This window comes from Nipponia nippon, unplaced genomic scaffold (genome assembly GCF_047370975.1).
Source record: "Nipponia nippon isolate SJK-2023a ecotype South Korea unplaced genomic scaffold, ASM4737097v1 scaffold_70, whole genome shotgun sequence".
Lineage (NCBI taxonomy): Eukaryota > Metazoa > Chordata > Aves > Pelecaniformes > Threskiornithidae > Nipponia > Nipponia nippon.
In genome coordinates, this window is record NW_028262392.1 from 331225 (window position 1) to 353914 (window position 22690).

The 22690-nt window shown below is 50.4% G+C and overlaps 1 pseudogene; it reads right to left on the minus strand.

The window, feature by feature from the left end:
• Positions 1–6219: 6219 nt before the first annotated feature.
• LOC148050738 (uncharacterized) lies at positions 6220–8979 on the minus strand (annotated as a pseudogene).
• Positions 8980–22690: the final 13711 nt, after the last annotated feature.

Genomic DNA, 22690 nt, shown 5'->3' on the forward strand with positions numbered 1-22690 from the left:
TCATCTACAGCATGAGGAACCAGGAGCTCAAGGATGCAGTGTGGAAACTGATGACTGGATTATTTTCAAAAGCATGAAACTGTTTGTCATCTTCTGCAAATCACTTACTGTAATTCGTTACAGGCCCAGCCTGCCTTCTGTAATTTTTTTCGGTGTTGGTTTTGAGTTTTGGGGTTTTTTTTGCTTTGTTTTACTTTTGGTAATCTTGTCCACAAAGAAATGTCATGATTTTTGCTATTTCTCATGATGTATATCTATCCAGATTCTGTGTGACCCACAGACTGTGTACATGAGGAGCCGTGCTGTCTGTGTGTTTAATGAAAATAAAGGACCTTCCAGTGGCTTGTTAGTCTGAGATCCTGCCTCCAAGACTTCTCTGGAGCTGCAGGGGCAGTGCCTGTGTGCAGAGGTGGAGGCAAAAGGAGTCCCGGCACAGCAGCACTGCCAGGGAGCACCAGTGCTTGGTCTTCCCAGAGCTGCTCACTTTCCACTTCAGCGCTGTCCTTCTTAGCTTTTGTGTTGGTGTAAGGCCTGAGTGCTCTTGAGGCTTGCTCACAGTCCTGCTGGGTGGCCGTCCTGTGACTGCAGGCAGGGACAGGCAATGGGCACCTCTGTGACAGAGCTGGCCTCCATAGCAGCATTTCCATCATACAAGGTGATCTCCTCAGGGCAGTGCCTGAAGCTTCGGTCTTCTTTCCAAGTGTCTCTCAAGAACATGCCCAGGAAAATGCCCAGAAAACACCAGTGAATAGCTAAAATGTGTGAGTGTGCAGGGTGGGGGCAAACAGCAGTGTCCTCGCACCACCAGCCTCCTGGGAGAGCCATGAAGAAGCAGCAGAGCAGGCTCTGATCTATTCCCGTGTGCGCTGGACACCCCAGGGAAGCTGCCCCAGGACAATCATCACAGACCTGCCAATAAAAACCACCGCTTCCAGCACTAGCCTCTCAGCCCACCTCCAAGAGGTCCTGTATCCCTCTATGGAGGGACACCAAATGACTTGTCCAGAAGTCCATGTTTGCACTGTAAAGAGGAGGCCTAAGCATCCACATCGTATGCATGTGGTGAGATGAACCCGAGTGAGCACAAACACAGTCATCTGTTCCTGGGGGTGCTGCAAAGGCCTGTGGGACAGCCAGTGTCTTGAGGTCGCTTCACGTTGGGAGTAACATTCCCTGGGAAACCACCTGAATGCAGCACTGGGATGTCCTTCCTTGAACCGAGGTCCCTGTGTCCGTTCCTCATGCTGTGGGGCATCTCAGATGAGTGCAGAGCCGCGCAACACACTGCAGGGCTGAGGTGCCTGCCACCCTCTGGGAGTGGCAACAGGAGGCCAGAAAGACACTGTGACTGCTGCAATGCACTGCCTCTGCGTGTGCAGGGGAAGGACTCGCGTCTGAACACCCCTGTGAGTATGCAGAGTGCATGAGGCAAGCTCGAATATGGACACCTCACAGAGCCCCGACACTTCTGAGTGTGACTCCAGGAACAGCCCCCACTGTCCCCATGACGTTTCTCTCACCTGCCTTGGAAAGGCTCATTGCAAATGCCTCTGTCTGCTCTATCACTCTTCCTTGGCTTTCTGGCTTGTGCCTTCAAATGTACAGTATGAAAGAAGCACACCTGCGGAGCATCTCAACCCTGCAGTCAGAAGGGGTTCTGCAAGCACGAGCGACACTGCCCTTTGGAAGGCGGCATTTCTCACCTTTCAGAAGGCACAGAGCCCATCTAGAGAGTATGAATGCACTCAGAGGCACCCTCCTGTTTCACCTCTCTGAACTGCCTTCACAATTTCTTTAAGCAATTAACAAAGAAACAAATGTTTTTCCATGTAGGTATCACCTCTGCTCACAGCAGCGTTAGTACTATTTTTGGCACCTTTTGCAGGTACTGAGTGCTTCCTGCTGGTGGCCACATCCTACAATCAGTGCTGGGCTCTGTGCCACTGGCTTCTCTCTGCAAGGCTCCTGAACTGGAAGGTCTGTCTCGAGTAGGCAGCTGCACCTTGGCTCGGGGTATTTATGCCATCTACAGGAATCATTTCATTCTTGTCCCAGATACAGGTCTGTGGTCCCAGTGGAGCGGACCACCTCTTCTGTGATTTCACTGGAGCTCTCCTGCAGTGCCACCGTGACATTCATGCTGTGTGCTTTCATAACCTGCTTTTTAGAGCCAGTCCTCCCCTTCCTGTTCACACGGGCATCCTGTGTGGGCGTCAGAGCTGCCAACCTGGAGCAGCTCTCCCGCCCAGCATGGGCAGACAGAAGGTCTTCTCCACCTGCTCCTCTCACCTCACCAGTGCCACTGTTTCCTATGACACCCTCGTCATTGTCTGTGTGATGCCCAGAAGAGCCCTCCTGAGATCATTTGACAAACCCCTTTTTCTACACCATCCTCAGGCCCCTGCTCAATACGTTCATCTCCAGCCTGTGGACCAGAAAGGTTTGGGGGGAGGGGGACACTAAGGAAAATGCTCAGAAAAGCTGTCAGCTGCACCTTGGAGTTGTGGGCCTGCAGGAAGGACCCGGGCATTCCTCTGGAAGTGGATACAGAGAGGGCTTTGGGTGTGGGAAGGGGCAGAGAGGTGCTGGTGGAGCTGGCCGGCATTATCATGAACACCTCTCTCAAACATCTTGGAAAGGCTAGAGCAATCAGGGAGGTTTCAAGGTCCTCAGAAAAGGCAAATATCAAACCCATCTTCAAGGAGGTCTGGGAGAATCACAGGCTGGTCAGCTTCACCTCAGTCCCTGGGAAGGTGATGGGGCAAGTCCTCCTGCAGCCATCTCTAGGTACTTGAAGGCAAAGAAAAAGATTGCAGAACATGTATGGGAGGGGAACGTAGGCAATGTTGCGTACCTGGACTTTAACAAGGCCTTAGACATGGTCTGCCGTGATCTCTTTATAGCCAGACTGGTCGTACCTGGACTGAAGAAGTAGGTGATGATGTGAGTGGGAGTTATGCAGGACGATTAGGCCCCGATGTCATCAGTGGTACAGAGTCCTCCTGGCAGCCCGTCACTTTTGGCATTCCTCTGTGACCAGCACTTGGGCCAACACTGCTGAATTATCTTTATTATCTCCCTGTGTGGTGGGATGGAGCGTGCCTTCATCTCCTTTGTAGATGAGGGCAAGCGGAAGGAGAGCCTTTGAAATGCTTCATCTAGGTCACCCTGTCTCCAGCAGAAGAGCTGGATAAGACAATGTTCAGGTCTCTTCCAACATCAGTTATTCTATGGTGCAAGGAATCGTTCTGTTGAAGAGCTCATTGAAGCCAGAATAGGCAGAGGAAGGAGAAACGACAGAGGGGCAGAATTAGAGAGACAAGATAACCCAATATAAATATAGTTCTTCTGAGCAATGTCTGAACCATCGATAAGAACATTTATTTTGATAAGGGGCTGCAGAAGACTATTCACGTAGTGAAAGAGAGCATCATCATTTTGCTAGTACATACCCTTGGTGCTGTTTAAAAAAAAAAAAGAAACATTGAAAAAAATAATGAAAATTAATTAAAAAACCTAGCAATGCTGGAAAGGAAGACTTTTTCAGCTCTTCCAAAGAGTTCTTTTCTGCAGAGGTTTCAAGTTTGTCCTAAAATCTACATTCAGCCCTTGCTTCAGTTATCCACACAGAGGTGGTCACTGCCTCCAGGATGCCCTGGGGAAGATGAAGCACCCGTGTGGGAAATGCATCCCAGGAGATATGGGAGCCCTTCTGGAGCATGAGCTGGGATGCAGGCAGAGTACCTCAGGGGTGGGGGAGGGCATCACCTGCCACCAGCACTGCTGGGGTGGCTGAGCAGGGACCTCTCCAGCACAGCAGCACATTGCGTCCAATTGGCTGCTGGCTCTGAGGGCACTTCTGACTGGGCAGCAGTAGGCACACAGACACGTGGAGGTCTTGAAAGCCCTTACGTTACTGTCCCCAACAAGATGAAAGATTTGGGGAGGTCAGGGGTAGCTGGGACTGGAAGATGGTAGATTTAGGGGAGGGAAGAGGGGCTTGGCCAAAAGAAGTGAAAGATTTTGAAGAGGTAAGATGAGTTCAGGTAATGTTGATGCCTCTGCAACACTGACTGTGAAAACATTCATGTTAGGCCTTTACCCTATTTCTAACCAGCAACCTTAAGTCCTAAGCCTGTCCCTAAATGCTACCCCTCACCCTGCAAGGAATCCACTGCTCTAATCCCTCACCTCAAAGTTTACCTCTAAACCAAAGTCCAAACACAGAACCCCTTACCCCTACTCTTACCCTATTGACCACCCCAATCCCTTGCCCATACCTCTAGCATTAAAATGTTGGCCTTAACCCTCGCCCTAACCCCAGGCCCAGACAAAACCCTCATCCACAAAAGTAGGCCATACCCTAAACACTAACCAGACACTCTGAGCAGAACACCAAACCTACCCTATAAACCTTTGCCTGATCCCTAACCATGAAAGGTGAGCTGTAGTCCCTAAACCCTAACCTCAACACCTAAGCTCCAAAGCTGTTATTTCCCGTGCTCTAATCCCCTCACCTTCAACCCCTCCTAACCCTAACTTAAGCTGTTCGCACCCTTGGAGCAGGAGGGGTGTCCCGATCCAATGTCGGGGGAGGTTTCGATACGATCCCAAGGACGAGATTAAGACGCTGGAATCGGTCAAATGTCATACAACCTTTGACTTTTATTTGAGGGGAGAAGAGAACGGAGGGAGGAGGGAGGGCAAGGGAGGAGGGGAAAAGAATGGGGGAGAGAGAAAGAGAAAGAAAGAGAAGGAAAAGGAGGAGTTTATCGCCACCACCTTGAGTCCTGACGATCTTCTGCTGGGTCTCCGGTGGCCTCGGGCGTCGTCGGGGACCGAAGCGGGCGGGGAGGCTTGAGGGTGCAGGAACAGAAGGAGTGGTCTCTCACGCGCCGCCGCTGCCGCCCCGCCCGAGGGGCACGTGTGCTCCTTATATAGGGGCTCACGCATGCGCGGATCACAAATGCGTACGTGCGGCTCGCCACGGATGTGCCGTCCCTGCCTCTGCTCTTTTCGCGCCTTTTTTGTCCCCGCCTCGGCTCTTTTCGCGCCTTTAGTCTGTGCGCAGGCGCACGAGGTTGTTTTTCTTAAAGCTGTGGAGAAGGTGGTCTTTTCGAAGCACGATGCTGGATGGCGCTACGGCGGCAATGTCGAGACAAAAACCACATTTTTCTATCGGTCTTTTACACCACCCCGTGGCTCGACATTGCAGCTTGGTGGCGTAGGAGGAAGAGAAAGAAAGAGAGAGGAAAGAAGGGGGAAAGGAAGAAAACGGAAGTTGAGGGAGTTGGGGATAAGGGTGGAGGAAAATTGTGGGAAGGAGGAAGGGAACAACATTGTTTTAGGTGAAGGAACATCTTAACACAGAAGAACTGGGGTACTGCTCAATGCAAACTCATTCTCGAACAACTTTAATAATTCTTCAACTTTGGAGGACAAACATTAGGAATGGGGTTAACAGTAACTGGCAATATGCAATTTCTTCCTTCAGGAGGAATTGGGAATGGGTTTAAATGACTGGTACAGAGGTAGGTTGTGGCTGAGAGATGGTACGGATTTTTGTTGCACCATCAGGTGGAGGGCTGGGAACAAATTGCATATTTGACACAACATGTCGAATTAATTGAATAAAACAGGGAATTATGCAGGGTAGGAACAGTAAGGTGGCAGTTGCACATAATAGGTACAATATTAATTGTTTCACCCAGGGTGCCCCTGGTAACCAGGACCACAAATCGCTGTTCCAACCACTCCAGGTTTGAACAGGGACATGGGCTATTTTCCTGATATCTTGGGTCAACTGGAGAACTACTTCTCCCACATCATCAATTTCTAAGCAGCAGTTAGAGATATTTAATTTTCCACACACCCCTCCCTCCTCAGCCAATAAATAATCTAAAACCATACGGTGTTGAAGGATTGCCGTGCGCATTTGTTGCGATTGTCGAGTTAATAGGTCTATGGCATCAGCAGTTTTGTTGGTGATAATTTCTAGGGCTGCTTGTAGTCTAATTATTCGATTTAGATTATAAATCGGTTCTCTTGCCCCTGCAATGGGCTCGTTAGGATTCCAGGTTGCTGGCCCATAGTGTTCAATTATTCGCTCAGGGGGCCATTCGTCATTTCCCCATATTTGTGTCCCACCTAAATTTATCTTGGTAGATCGTGTCTTACGGGCAATCCTTCTATCCCCGAGGTTATCATACACTTTTATGCCTAGTTGGGGTCCACCAGTTTCTGGCAGGAGGAAAAAGAGGGGCCTTATAATCCCTATATAACAAACTCCCGACCACCCCGTGGGTAAGAACTTATATGCCGTGTTCCCACAAATCCAATAATGCCCCTTTTTGGCTTTATTTCCCTGATCAAATGGCCCATCTTTCCCCGGTGGAAACTGAAAATAAGTTGTGTCTTTGTCACCCAGAGGGCTGAAAAAGGTGATTGCCCCATCCCTTATTCAGCCAGTACAATACTAAGCCCCATAAGTACCCCTCCATTTACAAGTTTGTTTGTAATGTCGGAGAATCAAGGTTTCATTTTTGCTTGACCAATATCCCTTAAACCCCTGGTTACGCCCTGTTTCATTAGGCCACACCCACAGGTCCTTTTCCTTGTCGAGGGGCTTACGTGTGAGAGTCCATTGACATTTGCTTTCTCCCACTTCGACCCCTCCTTTCTGGGTGCGATTCAAACAATATTGCCCCTTCGTTGGAAACTGAATTGGCCAGGTGCCACTGTCATCCCATGGATCATCTGCGGCTTCGCTATATTTGCTTACAATTTGGTCTGGGGTGAGAGGTGCGGATGTCCACGGCCAACTTGATAGCCCTAGGGGTCCGCCGCAAACCCAACAGTGGCTCAGATTGAAAGTTTGACTCACGGCTTTTGCTAATAGCACGAACTCATTGTTCTCGAAGGGGTTGTATGGAGGAGGGGAAGGTAGAGGGAGTGGTCGTTCATCACTTTCATGGAAGTGTCCCTGAGTTAAAATGATCCAAAGTAGCAGGTGCATCGTGATCACATCGCCGCCCTTAAAAACAGAAACAGGAACAAAACTCGCTCCTTGGGTTAGAAGGAGGGAATAATCCATTTGGTGTGGATTTTGTTGGTTCTCCCACAGGTACCTTTCGCTCTCCATGTATGTTTGTTTAGGGGGTATCTAATACCAGAGGCACAGCCCCCATGGTGGGAAGCTCAACCAGGACCGGCTGGCCACGGGAGTAAGACGATGCACTGGGGGAATTAGAGTTTTGAGAGACGGGTACCATGGTTGGGGCTTGTGGACAAAAATGCTGCAATTTTCGGACACCTGTTTGTACCCCAGTGGTTACTGACATTGGCCACTGCCTCCCCCACCCGCTCAGCCCATCCCGGTTGGTGGGGTTTAGTAGGTCTCCTTTATTATTGCAGGTGAGTTGTCTGATGAACATCCACCCTCCGCCTCCCTCCTCACCCTGAGAGGGCGGAGGTTTTAGTTTCCCGCCGCTCTTTTTGTCCTTCTTAAACCCTTCCTCCCTGTCCAACGCTGGCACAGAAGGCGGGTTCAGTTTGGGAGGGGGTCCTTGCCTGGACCACCTCCGCACCAGGAGCTTTAACTTTTTGGTGGGGAGCCCATCCATTAGGTCTCGGGGCACACCCTTTTGCAGTCCCTTCTGCCACAATTCTTGTCGGAATGGGGGTTTCTCCCTTTTTGTTAGGTCAGGGCTTCTCCCTGAAAAAGCCAGCGATTTACTTGCCGGCCTCGCTGCCCGCTCGGCCCTGGTTTCTACCTGTTGGTAAGTCCTGCCTACTGGCCCATATTTCCTCCCATAGTTTATCAGTTCCTGGGCTATCTCCCCCAGGTCCACACCTTTCTCCCCCACTGCCGCTGTTCGGGGGTTACCGTTCCCTCCAGGGCAGCTGCGATTCACTCCTCCCAAGGCACGTTTTGAATTCTCCCCTGTAACTGGATCCCGATAGGTTTTAGCGAGTCAGGGAGTCCTCTTATTAGCGGCGTCAGCCGCTCGGGGTCTACAGGTAGCAACATTGGAGAGCTTAGATTTGGCTTCAGCTCCCAGTCGTACATCATTTGTAGGCAAGCCGCCTTTTGTACGTTTTCTAGTAGTTGCTCGACCGAGCCAGTTATAGCTAGGGGATCCCCCCTCTCCAATGGGTTCAGCCCCCCCGCCCAATATGCAGCCCTCTGGGTCAGAGACCATGGGGCTCGGCGATCGCCCGTTGTGAGAAAGACGCCAGGGCCCCAATACCCCTCTGCTTCCTTTTCCGATAGCATGATCCCGTCCCCCCCGACAGGGATACCCTCCACACGTATTCGGTTTCGGACTCCCTTGCTGTTCTAGCAAAGTCCTTTCGGAGCTTAGCCAATTCGGTGGTGGTAAAAGGGATTTCTTTCGCTACAACTTGGGGACAGCTGTCACTATCGTCCTCGTATATGTATTCCGTCTTTACCAGCGGGCACATATGGGGGCGGTTATCCACAGTCTCCCTTAATCGCTTTAGATCTTTCTGGGGGTAAATTTGGCGTACTCCTTTCTCTTCCAGCATTACCTCAGCCTCAGCGGGGGTGTCTGCCTCCCTCAGGAGCTGAACCCTCAGCTCCTCCTTCAAAATCATATTCTGGCGCTTCTCCTCCTCTAGCGCCCGTTTGGTCTCTAGTAGTTGCTCTCGCAGCGGTGTTATTGCTGCTTGCAACGAAGCGGCCAGAGCCTCGGATGGACAGGGCGCTCGTTTCTTATCCTCCACCGCCGCTGCCAGACACGCTCCTAACACAGCACATACGATGGCTTTCCCTTTCCCTTTCTTTACTCTAGCTTCTCTATGTAAGACCGCTATTCGGTCCATAACACTTTGCAGTTGGAACCAGTGGTCCCGAGCCCAATCTTGTCCTGGGGGTGAGGGGCGAGAGCGGTACGTTTCTAAAAACTCATATAATCTCTCTGTCTCTTCACAAAAATCGCCTGCCTTTTGGGTGGCCATGTCCTACAAAGGGGAATTCGTCCCGGGAGGGTCAAACCTTAAAAAGACCAAGTTTCCCCTATACGCTCCCAGGAGGCCAATCCGCACACTATTACGAGACAAAGACAAGCCTACAAAGGGGATATCGTCCTGAGGGGATCACACCGTAACAAGCTTCCCCTATACTCCCCCAGGAGGCCAGACCATAAACTAGTATGAGACAGAGGAGAGCCTACAAAGGGGATATCATCCTGAGGGAGTCACAACATAAAATTCAAGTTTCCCCTATCCTCCCTCAGGAGCTCAAATCACAAAGTAGTGCGCGCGCTTCAGTGCAAAGGTCTCAACACCCACTCCTTCCTTACGCTTCGTTCGTCTCCGGCTGCTTCCCTCGCGGGAGAGCAGAACTGCGGATCGGAACTCCGCACTCGCTTCGTACTTATTTGTACATCTCACTCACACACAATCGCTCAGCACACCATAAGGTTGTATGACACTCTCATCTCAAGGGATCCTGTCCGTGACGCCAATTAAATGTCCCGATCCAATGTCGGGGAAGGTTTCGATACGATCCCAAGGACGAGATTAAGACGCTGGAATTGGTCAAATGTCATACAACCTTTGACTTTTATTTGAGGGGAGAAGAGAACGGAGGGAGGAGGGAGGGCAAGGGAGGAGGGGAAAAGAATGGGGGAGAGAGAAAGAGAAAGAAAGAGAAGGAAAAGGAGGAGTTTATCGCCACCACCTTGAGTCCTGACGATCTTCTGCTGGGTCTCCGGTGGCCTCGGGCGTCGTCGGGGACCGAAGCGGGCGGGGAGGCTTGAGGGTGCAGGAACAGAAGGAGTGGTCTCTCACGCGCCGCCGCTGCCGCCCCGCCCGAGGGGCACGTGTGCTCCTTATATAGGGGCTCACGCATGCGCGGATCACAAATGCGTACGTGCGGCTCGCCACGGATGTGCCGTCCCTGCCTCTGCTCTTTTCGCGCCTTTTTTGTCCCCGCCTCGGCTCTTTTCGCGCCTTTAGTCTGTGCGCAGGCGCACGAGGTTGTTTTTCTTAAAGCTGTGGAGAAGGTGGTCTTTTCGAAGCACGATGCTGGATGGCGCTACGGCGGCAATGTCGAGACAAAAACCACATTTTTCTATCGGTCCTTTACAAGGGGGATTGTGAGGTCCCAGAACAGTCGCATGGCACTGGAAGAGGAATGTGAGGTGACCTGTATCTGATCAGCTCATAGGCCACAAGGAGGAGATGGGTGGGAATGCTATGGTGAGGTCAGCTGTGCCTCAGGATCTCCTGGGCCAGCAGGAGGCACAAGGCCTTGAAGGTGGCTGTGAGGTCACTTCTGTCTCTGGAGTTGATAGGTAAGTAGCAGGAACATGGCTGGGAAAGGGACTGTCAGCCCTTGACTCATGGCTGGGATATGTGCTTTTAGGCTCACATCTGCCAGTGTCTCTGACAGACCAGCAGAAGGCACGGGGTTGGCAAGTTGATTGTGGGAATCCCTAAGTACCTGGTAGGCCCATGCAGGAAGAGGGCTTGGATAGGGGTTGTCCTGTCCTTTCCACCTGAGTACCCAATGGGACAGCAGTACGCACATGATTTGGTTGTGCCTACTGGAGAAGCTGAAAGGCCAGCAGCAGGCACGTGGCTTGGACGATCACGGTGAGGTTACTTCTGTCCAGTCAGCTGGTGCAGCAAGTCTTGCAGATCCCGTCTGTAGAAGGGTTATCCCATTTTGCTTCTGTCATCACTTTCAGTGTTTTCTTAGAAAAAAAAAAAATCAAGTCATCCTTTCAGTAGAAAGCCCCAAAAGAGGGGGTTCACATGTGAATTCCTTGTTCCAGTTTCAGATAAAAAGAAGGACAAGCAGGTGGCCTAATCACCAGTACCAGGTGGGAGCTTCCTGCAGACTTCTCATTACAGTCAAGTTTATCCTGCAACCCAGCAATATGCTCAGCACAACACGGCCTGAAGGCCAAGCTGTACGCGGAGCACAGCACAGGCCTGGGTGTCCTCAGATTTACCATTACATGGATGACTAACTGCTTGATGTACAGTGGTCTTCTGGTCAGGATCCCTGAACTGCCTGAGGAAGGATGGGAAGAGGATGAGGTGTCCTCTAGGCAGCTGGAGGAAGGGACACATTTTAGGCCCTAGTAATCACTGGGGATTTTGAAGACCATGGACCTCTGCTAGAAGGCCTTGTTTAGAGGGAAGGTGGAAGGTGATCCCTGATGTGACATGGGGGGATGCTCTCCTGGACTTGTTTTTCACAAGAAGACAAGGCAGGACTGGTGGAAGATGTGGAGGGCAGCTTTGGCTGAATGGTGAGTGAGGTGGTAGGGTAGAAAACCCTGAGGGAAGTCAGCAAGACACATTTTAGCAGTGCTGAGCAGAGAGGAAGGATCACCTCCACCAACCCTTTGGCAGTGCTCTTCCTCATGCAGCCCAGGATGCCTGTGTCCTACAAAGGTGCAAAGCCAGGAGAAGAGAAGAGAAAGCTTTGGGGAGACCTAATAACAGCCTTCCCACATCTTCTTGGGTATCAGCAAGAAAATGGAGCCAGGCTCTTCACTGTTGTGCATGATGGGAGGATGAGGGCCACTGGGCATCAGCTGAAACAAGGGAGGAATATCCTTCTCCCCATCAAGACACTCAAGCACTGAAGCAGATTGCCCAGAGAGCTTGTGCCATCTCCATCCTTGGAGCTTTTCAAGCCCCAAATGAATAAGCTCCTGAGCAACCTGCTCTAAGCCCATCGCTGACCCTGCTGAGAGCAGGAGGTTGGCCTAGAGATCTCTTGAGGTCCCTTCCAGCATGAATGATTCTGTGCTTCCATCCACAACAGATCTTTCCTTTAAGATGGGAGGGAAAGCACTCAGGTTCCCAGTGACTGTTGAAGTCAGCCAGAAAGAGGCTTGGTCAGATGATCTGTGGCTTTCTTGTCCCACTCCAGGCATTGTTGCCCAGATGCAGGGCTGCTTGGCAGGTACCCCTCCAAGACCCTCATTATTTCCTTTGCTTCAACTTTTCTTTCCTTTTTCCCTCTTTTCCCACTCACAATTTCTTCCCCTTCACCATCCCAGTACCCTCCCATGTAAACAGCACATCTCTGTATTCCCTTTCCGCCCTGGCCCTGCTTTGGCTTCCTATGTACCCTCGTTTGGTGATTCTGAGCTTGTCGTCATGGGAATTCCTGTCTTGGTCAGCAATTCCATTAAACCAGTACCTCCTTCTATTAGCTGTAGTGTCCTGCAGTTCCTCATGCTGTTTTCTTGTCAGAGGCACCACTAAGCTGGTGGGCCATCTGTACGTACACATGAACAGCTGTGCCAACAGAGCTTCACTCCAGAGGCACCTTGAGAAACTCTGGGATCTGGCAACAGATCCTCAGGAAGTTTTACAAGGAGAAGTTGCACGTGCTTTTTTGGGGGTAGAATAAGCCCAAACATGAGGGCAGGCTGGGACCTGAACAGCTCCAGAGTGACCCTGAGAAGAAGGGCGTGGGCACTAAGAGGAACGCCATAGGAGCCAGTGGTGCCTGCTCACCATGAAGAAAGCCAGCTGCATAGAGGGCTGCCTTGGTTGGAGCATGGGCACCCAGAGAAGGGAGTTATCATCCCCTTTGTCTCAGCACTGGTGTGGCCACATCTGGACTAGTGTGTCTGGGTGTGGGGCTCCCCGGTCTGGAGGAATGGGGAGGAACTGGAAGGGTTCTAGAGGAGATGTGGCAGGATGGGGTTTGGGACCTGTGTGGAGAGGCTGAGGGACCTGGGCTTCTTTAGCGTGGTGAAGTGAAGGCTCAGGGCACTATAGTAGTAGCCTGTAACTGCTTGAAGGGTGGCCTCAGAGATGATGGAGCTTTTCTTGGTAGTGGGAAGAGAAGGAATCCTCGACAAAGAGCAGCTTGGAAGGTTCAGAGTGGATGTGAGAAAAAAGAAATGTCACTGAAAGGGTAGCCTTGTGGTGCAAGAGGTGACCCAGAGGGAGTCTGGATCAGCCCATGGCTTTGTGTTTCAAGAAAAAGCCAGGGATAGGTGGAGAGGTATCAGCAAAGGTATAGAAATGCCAGGCTGAGCACTAGGTGGAAAGCAAGATGGATGTCAGCAGCCTGAAGGGAAAGAGGTGCAGGCATGGGACAGCGTAGGACAGCCTGCCGCAGAGATGGCTGAAAGGCCCAACAGGACTGGGGTCTTTGTCGTCTTGTCTATAGCAGTGGCCTCTGCCACCAAGGCTGGTGAAATGGAACTTTAATTTGAGGGTCTCGGGATCTGCCTTCCCAGGGCCTGGGGGTCAGGGTTTGGCCTTTCTGCTTCATGAAACAAACCAAAGGGTTGGCTCAGCGTTACAGACACCTGCACAGTGCCTTTGCCTTCCTGCAATCATCGCCTCCAATTATCTGCTCTAACAAGTCCCTGGGGAGGCTTTGGCAGTAATGGTCCTCAGTGGGACCCATTAATACTTCAGGGTAATTTAGGTTTTGCTTCTGACTTTGACTTTTTGAGGAGTTTGTTCAGTCTTCTCTCAGTATCTGAGGTTCATGGAATGAGCCCCAAATGCCCTAATGAGCTCTTTATCTTTCTGTAATTTTCTTCAAGTCTTCAAGACTTGTATCGCTAATTGGAGCTGTTTCATAGTGTAGTTAAGGAGGAAGATTTCAAAGTGCACCTAAAAAAAATTATTTTCTATTTTAAAAGGAATGCTTTATTACTTTTTTAGTTTAGAGAAGAGGTTATAGCAGCATTCTCCAGATGATAATGATCCAGAGTGTCTTCTCAGGAGGTCTGGACAGGTAGGAGAATGAGTTCCTTGAGGTCTGACACTGTATGGACAGCCTTGCTCCTTCCCTCCCAAAGTTCGACATTTCTGACATTGGCCCCCTGGGACTTGCATCGCTGTTCCTTACATCAGACTTCTGCCCTGAAGTCAGCAGCTGGATGTTACAGGTCCTCTGCACCATCTCCCACCTGCTCTCCTTCGAGAACTGGCTGCCCACAGGCACAGAAGAACTTTTCCTATTTGCAAGCAAAGGAAAGTAAAGAATGAGCAGGTTTCATAAACAATAAAACACACTCCTCCACCATATGCTAAGTACAAAGTGCCTTTAATGAGGCTGCCTTTCTACAAGGGATAATCTTATGAGCAATATTTTCTCTAGGTAGATACAAAAAGATAGACATAAACACAGTTAACGTGTTGGCTGAGGAGACAATTAGACTGTTGAAAGAGAAGTAAGCTTTTACTCCCTGAAGCTCAAAGCAGCTGCAGAGGTGAGAGGTATCTGAATGAACAAAGAACAAGGGGAGGAGAAAACGGGAGAAAAATGGGAAGGGCCTTTGCCCAGGCAGACTGCATCTGCAAAGGTGACTTTAGTCATTGTATCCTGGACAGGTGCAAATATATGAAAGATTAGAGAAATTACGCATGGGGTATACCAGGCAGAAGAGTGGCAATGGAGTTACAGGGGAAGATCAGTATTTCTTTGGATTATCTCTTTTGAAAGGTCATGGGATTGGCAGAGGGCTCATGTAAGAAAAAACAAGCCAATGTTGCACCCATCTTTGCAAAAGGCCAAAAGTGCAACCCAGGGAACCCCAGGCTGCACCAGCTCACATCGGTGAGGAGTGTGCCAGCAGTTGGAGTCCTCTTGGGTGACATTTCTGGGCACCCCGAAGAGAGTAACTGTCAACACGGACTTCCCAAGGGTAAATCATGCCTCGCCAAACTGACAGCCTGCAGTTGAGCATGAGGAGATAAAAAGTGGATATCATTTGCCTCAGCTTCAGCAGAACTCTTGGCATGGTCTCCCTCAATATTCTTCTACCCATGTTAGGCCATAACAGTCTGGATGGACAGACAAAGAGATGGGCAAAACACCAGTTGGATGTGGAGGCTGAGAGCGCAGTGGTGAAGGGGTCACACCCTACCTGGAGGCCAGTGGGACATACTGGGGCATTGTGGAGCAGCACAGGGGACTCTCCTGAGCCCTGTGCAGTTTAACACTGGACCCATGACCCAGAGGAGGCAACTCTCACCACATTTGTTGATGACACTAAATTGGGAAGCCATTCCTGTGCCTTGGGATTCCATTCAGGGGAAACCTGTGTCGCCAATGACTGGAATGCACTTCCTTCAAAAGAGAGAAGCAGCAATATGTTTTATTGAGGCAAAATAATAATTTGGCAGAGTTCAGTGAATACAATGGAATTTAGCAAAGTTTAACAGGGGTTTGCCAAGGTTCAATAAGTTTGATGGGAAGGTTCACTCTATTCATTTCTACATGGAAGAATCATACAAAGGAAAAGTGAGTTGCAGGGAGAGCTCAAAGAAGGCTCACTTGGGCTGTCATATCTATGGGATAAAGTGATTGGCTTGTAGTCAGATTACATGCCCTAGAGAAGGTGTGCAGGAGACTCCTTGTACCCACAACTTTCTCTGTTCCTCGATAAATGAGTCTTGGAAAAGCCACCCATTGTTATCCGTGTGTTAATCGCACGACTGGTGTTCCAAGCTCATGTGCGTCAATGCTCGCTGTCACTCTGCTCCTTTGTGGGTTTTCAGAGAGCAGATTGAAGCTAGAGGAGTTCACGGCCTGGCTACGGCTCAGGCCTTTTCCTCCTCTGGAGCCTGCACCAAACCACCGCCAGTCTGGTCAAGGGGTCAAGTGCATCCGTCGCACTCCACCCCATGACTACATTCAATCCACTTTATCGACTCACAGAGTGGTAGTACAGTTACCTCCTGCCTCTATGTTATACATATGTGACGTGTTATAGATCAGCGCTAAGAGTCCAATTATCTGAATTTAAAGTGTTCTAATTAATGTTGGTTATATACAGGTTACAGACAGAATGAGTTGATCGTAGATATTTTACCTGCTGGATTGATGTAATTTGTTTCATTTTTTGCCAAACTGTGATCTACAGAATGATTATAAGCAATAAACACAATAAGGTTAAACCCAACAAAACTACAATTGGATGCAGCATCCAATTCAAAATTCCCGTTGCTGTTGGGGACCGTTCAAAAAGAGTTTCCCACTAGTGATGTTTTCCATCTTTCTTCACTCTTTCCAGGACATGGTGTATCTCCTCTGCATCGTGATGGACCGTAATTAGGGGATTTTTGCCTGTTGCTCCGAATTTGTTTTAGCAATTGACTCAGGTCATCATGTTGCAAGAGTGTTCTCACCAATGTGAGTCATTCCAATGGGGGTAGGCAGTAAAACTTGATATGAGGTATAGTTAGATAGTCGCAATTGGTGGGTTGTGACAGGAGCTGAATAGTTAAAGTCACATCCTATGATTTTGGCACAATTACAAACACAGATATTTGAGTGATTGCATATATCTACAGTGGTATTGTCTATAAATACAGAATCACAAAGTGTTCTCATAGAAACACATCCGTTTCCGACGTATGCAAGTACAGTTCCAGGGGTTTCATCAGGAGGTATTGCAAAATGACAAAGATTTTGTTCAGTGTCAAGGCAAATGTCTTGGGCCTTAATGGTATTACTTTCACAAATAAATCCCTGTTGTTCCCATACAACACAAGCATCAACATCGATAGATTGCCCTTGGTTCCCATTTTGGTGGGCCCATACTCTCTGTTCTAACGGACAGAGGAGGTTCAATTGTGATTTAATCCTAGCGCAATGATTGGGTATATGGTGTGGACCAAAGCACTGCGTATTGCTAGAATAAAAGCTGTGGCTTTACTGTTGGTAGGTTTCTAGGTAAAATTGACTGGATGCCACCAGGATTGGAATTCCCTTTCAAATTGAGTCACATGATCCGAAATTACCTTTGGAATTTCAGTGGGCAAGGTGCCCTCTTCACCTTCTCTTGTAATTGCTGCAACAGTAGATTGCACCCACAACGGAGAAATGTGTACGGTGCAGAAGTGAGGGTCTCCACCCTGTTCATTGGGCTTGTTGGCGTATCAGCCAAATTTGGTCCATGCTGACAATGATTGCTCCAGCGAGAAGGACAAGCAATCCTTCAATGGTTAACCCGATCTCCAGGGGAGGTGTGCTGGTGTCATGCCTGGTATCGTTTCTGGAAAGGGAAAACAGCACAAGTCTCGGCGGGGTTTTTCCGGACGGGTTACCCCTTAGTGGCTCAATTTGTTTAACTGCTCAGACTAAAGACAAAAGTCCCTTTTCCCACTCAGAATATCTCTGTTCTGGCTCTTTACATGCAGTTGACTTAAACATTAAAGGTCTTTGTGGCCTGCTTGGCCTGGTATGTGACAGATTGCAATAAGGACCATATGCTGCAAAACCCCGTTGTGCAGGGTCGTGGGGGTGTACTGGTCCCAGTGCCTGATCTGTCTTTAATTCCTCTGTTAGAGTTTTGACTGCCTCTTCATGTTCTGGGTTCCATTTCCACAGTTTTCCCTTTCGTAAAAGTGAGTACAGTGGGTGAGCAATGCTAGAAAATGCAGGTACAGGTTTCCTCCAGTACTCTAAAGTACCCATAAGCTGATGTAACTTTTTTCCTGGAGTGGGGCATCTGCAATTGTTCTAGTTTACTTAAGGTGTCCGGTGGAATTGCACCCGTCACAAGCTGACAGGCAGAAGGCCGGTCCTGTCAGGAACTTCATGAAATAGAAGAAGGACAAAGGCCAAGCCTTGCATCTGGGATAGACGATCACCTTGCAGTGGCAGGGGAAGAGGATTGCCTGGCTGGAGAGCAGCTCTGTGGAAACAGCCCTGGTGGTGTTGGGGAACTGAAGGCAAAACATGATCTGGCAGTGATCTACATGAGCCAGTGTGACCTAGTAGCAAAGAAGGCCAGCAGTGTCCTGGAGTGTTTAAAGAGGAGCCTCGCCAAAAGAGCGAGGGAAGTGACTGTCTCCACCTGCTCGTCACTTGTCAGACGAGCTGTGCACTCCTGTGACCCTTTCTGGGCCCCCAGTTCAAGTGTACTGGGTCTGGCTGGGATGGAGTTGACTTCACTCGTAGCAGCCCCTATGGCGCTGTTTTGCATTTGTGCCTAAACCAGTGTTGATGACACACCAGTGTTTTGGCTATTGCTAAGCAGTGCTTGCACAGCGTCAAGGCCTTCTCTCTTTCCCACTCTGCTCCCTGCAAGCGAGTAGGCTGGGGGTGGACAAGAGGTTGGCAGAGGGGGGACAACAGACACAGCTGACCCCAATTGACCAGAGGGATATTCCATACAATATGATGTCATGCTCAGAAATACAAGCTGGGGCAGAGGAAGAAGGAGGTGGAGGTTTCAGTCATTCAAAGTGATGGTTGCTGGGAGACTGGCTGAGCATCAGTCTGCTTGTGGGAGGTGGTAAGTGATTGCCTTTGCGTTGCCTGTTGGGTTTAGTTTATGTTTGTTCTCATCTTTTTTCTTTCACCTTTTACCCTATTTGTAGCTCAGCCCACAAGCTGCACACTGCCACCATGCAGCAGCATGGGTAGTGACCATACCAGCTGAGGAGTGCCCTGAGGAGAAGGGCCTGGGAACCATGCCGAAGCCATACGAGCCAGCGGGCCTCACATTTCGAAAGGCAAGTGGAGAAACTGGAGAGGGTCCAGAGAAGGTCTGCTGTGTTGGAGTGAGGGGCCTAAGCACAAGCTGTGAGGAGAGTCTGAGGGAACTGGGCCTCTCTAGCCTGCTGACGGAGGCATGGGGCAACCTAGTAAGAGCCTAAACCTACCTGGAGAGATGATGGAGCCAAGCTCTCCTCTGCAGTGGCTGATGGTATGAGAGAGGCAACAGCCACAAACTGCCTCTTGGCAGCTTTAGGCTGAGCCTTAGGAAAGATAACATGGACTAGGAGGAGTGTTGCTGTGATCTCCACCTTTGGAGCTCTCCTTTGCTCCACAAAGTCACAGCCAGCCTGGAGACTGGACTAGACACCCCCAGCAGTCTTTTTCCCACCAGCCCTTCCAGGAGCCTGTGCCTATCCACACATCATACAAGAAGAGATAAAGCTGGAGGCGAGGGTCTCTACATCATGTGCTCCTAGGACAGGTCAGGGGGGAAGGGAGCTCAGGTGGTCTGTAGTCCAATGCCCAGCTCCAAGCAGGGCCAGCTCTGAGGTCAGCCCAGGTTGCTCAGTAAATGTCCGCATCCAGAGAGAGAGTTTACACATGAAGCTGGCATCTAGGCCACCATTACAGAAATGGAGATGAGATCTTTGGCCAGCTCCCTGAACAGCTCCCATCAGTATGCCATGCCGCCTGAGATTCCTGGGAACATCCACCTTCTTGTCCAGAGGAGTGGCTTCCTTAGGCAAGTGTCCTGGCATATCCCCAGACCTTGGGGTGCTTTAGGCTGGAAACAGAATTGAAAGCCTCTGACTTGGGTACTATCAACTTCATTGCTAAAGGAGAGGGAGATGGAGGGATCTCAGAGCTTCCAGGTTCCTGCTGAAGATTGAAAGCCTCCAAGAAAGGAGGTGAAGATAACACTTTTGAACTAGCATAGCCTTTAGATCATTTCCTATAGGAAGGCTCTGCTTCCCCATTTCTAACATTGGAACCCAGAAATCTCACCTGCTTTTCATTTCTCTTCTCCCAAAATCTGACCAAATGACAGGAGGAAAGGCAGCAGAAAGGCCCTTAGGCCTCTGTGAATCAGCTGGGGTCTGGCGCTTGGAGGGCTACGGTGCCATTCCATTGTACATCTCATAGAGAATCAAGCTGGGAAGTGAGTCTGCAAGTCTGAATCAGTAAGGTCCATGGACAGGCAAGGCTCTGTCTATGGCTGTATCTATGGCTGTGTCTGGAGACCCGTACACCTCCAGCATAGATCAAGCTGGGGCTGAAACTCAGGCCTGGATTCAACGGTCTCCTGGGTCCATGGACAGAGATGCAGGTGGAGGCTCCCTGTGAGGCTGGTCATGGCCGTGAAGGCCTATGGCTGCTCTCAGGGCCCTCACATGGGATCCCACCTGCCACTGCTCTCAACAGACCACATTATCACTCCCTGATGTATGGTGTTTGTGCTCTCTCCTTCCCCACTTCCCTGGGGATCTGGGAGACAGCCGTTTCTGGGTCACTACAGCCAAAGCTGACACTGGTCTTCACATGCCTGATGAGCCCTTCCTCTTTTGGGAGTATCAGGTCCAGGAGAGCAGAAGACTGGGTGGTTCAGTTAGAAGCTGACCAATACAAAAGCTGCCGTCTAACCTGTAACATGTCCCATAGAGACCCTCCATATATCTGAGCTGCCCTGACATCACCCAGGGCATCCCCCACTTCTCATCTCCCCTGTCAGTCTCTCCTCAGGACACTGTATCTCCAGCAACCACAAAAGCCATGGGAGCTTCCCCACCTCAGCTCTTATTGCACTGATGTCACAGCTCTGTGGTGGCACAGGGGGCTCCTGCTCTCTGTGCCCCAGGCTGTGCGTTTTGGTGCCCATTTGGGCTGCAGCACCTCAGATGTGGCACCAGGGCCAAGGGCAGACTTGTCACATGGAAACCTGGTGCCCAGAGATGGGACCCCGTGTGTGGAAAGGCTTGGCTTCCCAGCAGAGGCACGGTGGAGTGGGTGGCAGGTGGTGCCATAATGATGGATGAGGTTCCCACACCGAGAGCAAAAGCTGCAGTCCCCAAGGGCAGAGAGAAAGAGGCTTGGGCTGTGCAGCCCTGGCAGGAGAGGGCTTTGCTGTCCCAGGTGACTCTGCAGCAGCGTGGGGCCTGTGCCAGAGGTGGAGCTGATCTGCAAGAAGGACAAGGTGCTGCTGAGAAAGTCCCTGGGGGAGGGCAGCCTGTGATCCAACCACACTGTGGACATCATGGTGGGGACCAACTGGACAGAAAGCAGCTCTGCAGAGAAGGACCTTGGCATTCCAGAGGAGAAGCAGCTGAGCATAAGCCAGCAATGCACCCCCATGGCAAAGGCCAACAGCCTCCTGGGCTGCATTAGGAAAAGCATTGCTGGCAGATGGAGGGAGGTGACCCTTGCCCTCCACTCAGCACTGGCGAGGCCCCATCTGGAGTGCTGTGTCCAGTGCTGGGCTGCCCAGTGTAGGAAACGTGTTGACTTGCTAAAGCAAAGCAAAGGGCCATAAAGCTGTTTTAAGGGACTGCAGCATCTTTCATAGAAAGAAATGCTGAGAGATGTGGGACTGTTCAGTCTGGAGAAGAAAAGGCTCGGAGGGATCTTATTCATGCATATACATACCTGATGGAAGGGCATGAAGACCAGGGAGCCAAACTCTTCTCAGTAGTGTCCAGTGATAAGACAAGGGGTGATGGACACATGAAATGCCATCTGAACCCAAGAAAGCACTTTTTGACTGTGAGGGTGGTCAAAACTGTAATAGGTTTCCCAGAGAGGCTGTGGAGTCTCCATCCATGGAGATATTCCAAACTCAGCTAGACAAGGTGCTCAGCAACCTGCTCTAACTGACCCTGCCTCAGTTGGAGGGTTGAACTAGATGATCTCCAGAGGTCCTTTCCAATCTCAACATTTCCATGATTCTGTGAGTATGAAGGAGAAAAGGAAGAGAGAAAGAAAGGAACACCACCTAGCCTTGACAACAAATATGGTGGAGTCCCATGGAGAGGACCGAAGCTGGAGCAGGGGAGAAGTGTGAGGAAGAAGGACTGATGGAGATGTTCTTTACTGACTCCTAACCCCCTCTTCACCATCCCCCCTACTCGTCGTGGTCTTGGGGTAGGTAGATGAACTGGGAACAATGGAGTAATTTGAGCCTGGGGGAAAGTGTGAGGGGAATGGTCTTTAATATTTTTCTTATTGTTTCTCACAATCCAAATCTTTTTTTAATTGGCAACAAATGAATTTGATCTTCCCCAAGTCAACGGGTCTTTGTCCATGATGATATTTGGTAACTGATCTCCTTTACTTTATCTTGACCCATGAGTTATTCCATCTTATTTTCTCCCTTTGTCCTGCTGAGGCAGGGGAGGGACTGAGCAGCTGGGTGGGTGTCTGGCTGCTGGCCAAGGTTAACCCACTACAGAAGCACCACATCAGGACTGCTGCATGCAGCATGGGGCTTCCCAGCAGAAGAAAGACCCTGACAGACTGGAGCAAGTCCTGCAGAGGCCAGAAGGGTGTCTGGGACCTGGAGCACATTATGGACAAGGAGAGGCTGAGAGAGAGGGGTTACTTAGAAATCATTCAGAACAAAGCACAGGAACAAGAACCCACTCCAGTTGGTGGGATCTCAATCAATGGAGATATTCAGTATTTGTTGTGACAAGGCCATGAGCACCTGTTCAAGCTGGATCTTCCTGAGAACGGGCTTGGCTGAGAGACCAGCTGTGGCAAGAGCTATTGGGCTTGTGTGTAATAAGTGTCAGTAGGAAACTGCTTCCCTTTTTCTGAACACTGGTGGTGGAGTTGGGTATCACCGAGCCCCAGAGGAGGATGAGGGTGACGATGCAGCAAAAGTCCCTTCTCAAGGATGGGATGTCCCAAGAGAGATGGAAATAGCCGGTGTGTGGGACTATCTGGGACAGTTTTCCCAGGGCAGCTTCCGCAGGGTGTCCAGGGAACATGGCACAGACCTGGCCTCTCTCTTCTGCACCTTCGGTGCCTTGCTTCCTTCACCGTGATGCCTGACTCTGCACTGGCAGCACCCTGCTGGCTGCCCCCACCCTGCACACTCACACAGCTTAGCTCTACACTGCTGCTTTCCTCTCCTGGGCACTTCCCAGCCCAGCCCAGCCCCTCCCCAGCTCTCCCCACCTCCCCTGCCCTCTCCCCAGCCCAGTGCAGCAAAGCAGCCCAGCCTGG